The sequence below is a fragment of the Pinus tabuliformis genome, chromosome 7 (genome assembly GCF_031772625.1).
Source record: "Pinus tabuliformis cultivar Carrire ecotype Pingquan chromosome 7, CPIR1, whole genome shotgun sequence".
Taxonomy (NCBI): domain Eukaryota; kingdom Viridiplantae; phylum Streptophyta; class Pinopsida; order Pinales; family Pinaceae; genus Pinus; species Pinus tabuliformis.
The window spans coordinates 713,352,143-713,358,415 of record NC_142293.1 but is presented as its reverse complement, the minus strand read 5'-3'; positions in this window follow the sequence as shown (position 1 = coordinate 713,358,415).

Below are 6,273 nucleotides of genomic sequence, written 5' to 3'. Positions count from 1 at the left end.
CAGACCAGTCAATCACATGATCAACATCTCTAACATACTTCTTAAGTAATGACACATGGAACACATCATGGAATTTCATTGTTGGAGGCAGTGCAAGTCGATAGGCTATAGGCCCAATCCTCTCGATGATATTGAAGGGTCCACAAAATTGTGGTGCCAACTTGACACATGATCCAATTCGTAAAGAGATCTTCTTCGGTTTGATGCGCAAGTACACCTATTCCCAAAACTGGAACTCCTTGTACAACCTGTTCCGATCTACATAGCTCTTCTACCTAACTGTGTTGCCTTTAGATTCTTCTTGATCACCTACATTTCCTATTCCATGTCTACTAACATGTGTGGTGCAATCAACACCCTGTTAACTAGATCACTCCAACTGATGGGAGTATTACAACTCCATCCATACAATTCCTTGAAAGGACTCATCCTCAATGACTCCTGATAACCATTATTGTATGTGAACTCAACCAAGGGAAGATACTCCTCCCACTTCCACTGTTGATGCATCACATACATCCTCAACATGTCCTCCAATATCCTGTTGACCCTCTTTGTCTCTCCATCTGTCTTTGGATTATAAGCTGTACTAGAGGCCAAATCTATGCCCAAAGTTGAAATTAAATCCTTCCAAAACTTAGAAGTGAACTTCACATCCTTTTCTGACACAATCTTCTTTGGAACACCATGAATTTGACCACATCTATGATGAATACCTGTGCTACATCGCTAGCTGAGAATGTAGAATTCACTAGAATGAAATGTGAAACCTTTGTCAGTTTGTCCACAACAACCATAATGGAATCATGTTGTCTCATTATCCTTGGTAAAGCTATGATGAAGTCCATGGAAATGACCTCCCATTTCCATTTTGTAATCGCAATTAGCTGTAGCAGTCCACTTGGGTGCTTACACTCTTCCTTCACACGCTGGCAATCAAAACACCTAGCCACAAACTCTGCTACATCCCTCTTTAGGTTCGACCAATAATAAAATCTCTTCACTATTGTCAGTGTCTTCTGATAACCTGGGTGACCCGAATATGGTTTCACATGAAACTCCCTCAAGATCACCTTCTTGAGCTCACTGCTATCTGACACATATATCCCATCTTTGAATATAACCAATCCATTTGTTGTAAGGCAATAGTTCACATCCTACGCACCTGCACCTGTACTACCACCTATACCTATACCTGTACTATCACCTGTACTTGTACCAGTACTCTGCTGCAACCTGTGCATAATCTCCATATATCTGACATCTTGCTGACCTGCCTGCAAGATCCTATCTTGTAAGTCTGTCCCATAGGAGCTCATGGTTGCTAAGTGATTTACCTGTATTTGCCTACTAAGAGCATCTACCACTCTATTCTCTTTACCTTTGATATATCTGATCTCAAAATCGAACTCACTGATCATATCCAACCACTGAGCCTACCTACCATTCATATTCAGTTGGTCAAATAGATACCACAAACCACTGTGATCACTCATTAATGTAAACCTCCTGTCCAGAAGATAATGTCTCCACATCTTCAATGCATGTATAATCGTTGCCAACTCAACATCTTGTGTAGGGTAGTTCTTCTCATGCTCATTCAGTTTTCATGACTCATAGCATACCATCTGTCCATCCTGCATAAGGGCTCCACATATTCCTTTCTTGCAAGCATCTGTGCATACTACAAATGCTTTTTCCAAATCTGCAATCTTTAACACTGGTGCATGTGTGAACAACTGCTTAAGCTACTCAAAAATACCCTCACACTCCTTTTTCCATTCAAACTTCTTACCTTTCATCTGCAATTATGTAATAGGATAATAAATCTGTGAGAACTTCCTCATGAACCTCATATAATAGCCTTCCAACGCCATAAAAGATTTCACCTCATCTACATTCTTAGGAGCTACCCACTCCATGATGGCCATAATCTTTTCCGTATCTATTGCAATTCCTTCCTTGGACACAACATACCCCAAGTAATGTACCTTAGTCTGAAAGAAACTACACTTGTTGAGCTTAGCCTACAACTGATGCTCTCTCAACAATCTCAACACTGTTGTTAAATGCTCGACATGCTCTTCCTCATTTTTAGAATATACCAATATGTCATCAATGGACACAATAAAAAACTTATCCAAATACGGGCGCAACACACTATTCATCAAGAACATAAATGTAGCTAGAGCATTAGTTAATCCAATGGAACTACACCAAACTTATAATGCCCATACCTGGTCCAGAAGGTTGTCTTGTAAATGTCCTCCTCTTTGATGAGTACCTGGTGATTTCCAGATCTCATATCAATCTTTGAGAACATTTCTTCTCCCTTCAACTGATCGAATAATTCATCAATCCTCGGCAATAGATACCTGTTCTTGATGGTCACTTTGTTCAACTTCCTGTAGCCAATTCATAATCTGAGAGTACCATATTCATCTTCATAAACAATACCGGTGTGCCCCATGGTGATACACTTGGCCTAATGTATCCCTTGTCCAACATTTCCTTCAACTGTAGTTTCAACTCTACCAACTCAGGTGTGCTCATCTTGTAAGGTGCTTTTGATGCTGGAACTACCCCCAACACTAACTCAAATAGAAAAGTATACCTCCTTGTGAGGTGAAAACTCTGAAATGTCCTCAGGAAATACATCCTTGAACTGTTGTAGAACTGGTTATTTGGTCAAAACATCTGCACCCTCAACTTCCTTATCCTTGTCACTAGAAATGTGCACTGTAATTAACACACATCCTTTCCTACGACTGCGCTTTGCTTGCATAACTATTACCATCCTAACTGATGTGGCTTTATTCTTACCCTATAAGACTCTTGGTTCTCCATTGCCATCGACACACTCAATGGCTTTGTCATAAAAATTCACCTTGGTTCTATGAAGATATAATCAAACCATGCCCAACAACATATTGTATGATCCCAACGGTAATACATTCAAATGTGATGTGGTAGGCATACGATTCAAATAAAATGCACAAAATCTTACCCAATGGTGAACTCACTTCTTGGTACCTATAGCCAACCACACTAACCAATATTCTGCATGTAATTCCTTACTCAAACCACACTTATCCACAAAGTTAGGACTAACATAACTATAATTAGATCCAAGGTCAATCAAAATCGAAATAACTTGATCACAAAGCTTACTGTCCGTCTAAATGATAGATGCTTGATGGTCTGCCTGTTTGTTATCCAATGCTATATAAATACGAGGAATACTCTGACCAATATCCACAACATTCTATGCATCATGTGCACTTTATATGTGAGTTCTACCACCCTTATTCCATGGACAATCTCTCCTGTGATGATCTTTGCCACAAGTCCAACACTCTATAGGCTTCCAACATGCACTTTCCACCAAGTGTCGCTTTTTTCCTTGAATTTAGACATGCATGTCATAAAATCTAACTAGCCTAGATATATATAATAGATTCCCCTAGAGCTAATTTTCACATTTGATCTTGTAGCTCTAGCTTTCCCAAGGAGATCAAGGAGCCTTCAGTGGAGTTTACTACACTTTTCTGGGTGAGTTTTGCTTTTGTCGTCTTTTGTTGTTCTTTCTATCGCCTTTTGTCATTTCACTTCTGTGAGTGTTGGTTTGTTTATTTCTTTGCATATTTTTTGGAATTTTAACTTATATTGGCTTTTACAAGTGTTGGTTTGGTCTTTCATTCAATTTTTACAAGTGTCACATCAACTTCTTGTTTTTCCCCATTAGTGGTTGTCGTTTCAGCAGCTACCTATGCATGCCTTTTTCCTTTCGTATGCTGATCTTCTGCACTTGATTTTCACCGATCTATCTTTCCCTTAGTTAGATATTCACTCTTACTTGCACTATCGCTCAGATCTTCCACTTCCTCATCCCCTTCCCGGGAATATATACCCTTTACTTGGCCAATAGTTTCCATGTTCAACTATGAATTTCGCAACTCCGAGGCTCAAGCCTCATGACTGGCCTCTGAGACTATACAATGTGCAGTCCTTGGCTTTCCAAACTTCACATTGCATAGTTCCAGGGCTCAGTCTTCACCCTTGGCCACTGATATTGCACAATGTGCATTATCTCCCTCAGTCTACCTAGGCTGAGACTGCACATTGCGCAGTCTAAAGCCTCAAGCATCTCCCTTGACTGTTGAGACAACACAATGCACAGTTTGTGAGGCCAATATCTTCCCTTAGCCCATGAATTTTCCCTCTTAGTCTTGTGGTTGTTGCCTTGATCTTGCTTTAAGAGCCATTTTTCTGGAGTTAATTTATGTTTTCCATGAGTGCATTTCTCTCTTACAGGGACTGTAGTTTTTGAGCACTTCTCTTAATCATTTACTGTCACTATGGCTCCCAAGATATATGTCACAAAGGACACTACAAAAATAAACACCAGAGAGGTAGTTGAGAGTCGTCCAATGAAATTTCCAATTTTCTCAGACACTCAGCCGTTTATAGAGAAAGAGTCATACATTACATGGAAGAAGGTGAATGAGGTATTCTCAACAAAAAGCTTTAAAGTAGTTATTGAAGATCGACAAGTATACATCAATGTCCAAAGGCCAGGATTACACAATATTTCATTTAGGAACCCAATTTTTCCATGTGCAAACATTAGCAGCTGGATTTCGTCACACATGGATACCAAGACCATGATTCTCAACAATGCTAGTGGGCAAAGGCTTTCTTATTTTATGGCACTTGATTTTCAGAACATGTATCATTTACCGCGGCCAAAATCTTACATGGGTTCCCACTTCTATGTAATCACCAGCTAATTGAGCATGGAGGATGTCACCAAGGGTAGGGTGAAAGAGCCATCCAAGTTCTTCCAGACACCCAACAACACCTACAAGGCCAAATATCTTAGAAAGGCCTTTCAATACTTAATAGTACTATGTTAGGGTTTGCATATTTCTATGGGGTTGATCTTGAATTTGAGAAGTCAGAAGTTGCTCCAATATAAAATGTCTATTGTGGAGCAAATTACAACTTCTTATATTCCAGTCTTATGTTGTCAAATCTATGGTCAAAGTAGTACTGAGACCTTTCCAGAAGGTTGGTTATTCTTGATTAATCAGGTTGTGAATGAAGGAAAACCATTCAACTAGTCATATTTTTTGGCTCAACAATTGAGAATTCATGTGACTAATGCTAAGAAGCCTCCTAAGGGTAAGCAAGACAGATTATACATGTTTTCTTATATTTTGGATGCAATATGTGATCATAATTCATTTCCTGACATGAATTGGACCTGGTCACCAAAGAATCCGTTGTGCACATTTACTGCAAGCTGCTTTAAGAGTGAAACTACAAAGGTTTTATGGAAAAGATGGATAATCACTTCCTAATTCCATTATATAATTTGATCTTTGAGGAAGAACCACCTTGCATGTCCTGTGAGGCGATGGAAGCAGTGTCGGAATTGGTGGATTGGTTTGCCTCACCGGATGACACTCGCCTCAGAATATTTTGCAGTTAGAAATCTCCACATCGTCTACCAAGGTATGCCACCAACAAGCTAGTCATGCAAGAAGTTGCTTATCATCTTTCCACAGGGTTATCAGGAGTTTTTTATAAGAATAATAAAGCACATTGCCCACTCTCCCTTTGTAAATCAGATTGTACGAGATCAAGAATTTGAAGTTTGCAGACACAAAAGTTAAGGAGATAGAGAAATTTATGTTCATTCGTTTGGACTTCAATCAATATGATACTAGGAATGTTTTTAAAGAACACTGTGCGAGGATTCATTACCAATGGCCAAGCGGGACATTTTACAGGCCCGAGGAGGAAGAGACGAAGAATTGTTACAATGCCTCCAAGTCCCGCGAACTAGTTAGCTTCGTAGGAACATTACAGGTTACTCCTCAGAAGGAATTCACTCCAGAGGTAGAACGAATAGGAAAGTGCAAACCAATGTGCAAAAGGGGCAAGAGGAATATGTCACATAGTCTAGCGGAAGAGCAGATTTGCAAGATGAAAGCATATCCAATCATCCTAAAAGCGGCCATAACAAACAGAAAGGAGGAGGAAACAAAGGAAGTAGGAAGAAGAGCTGAAGCAAAAGGAAGAACAAGAGAATAAAATATTAGAAGAAGAAAGCAGAAAGAAGAAGAAGATGAAGCAGCACAAAAATAGGCTGAAGAACAAGAGCAGAAATGGCTACTAGAAGAAGAGAGAAAACAATTGCAGGAGAAGGAACTTGCTCAAGAAATTGAAGAATTAATTGTAATTCAGGACATGGAGGTGGAACCGGAG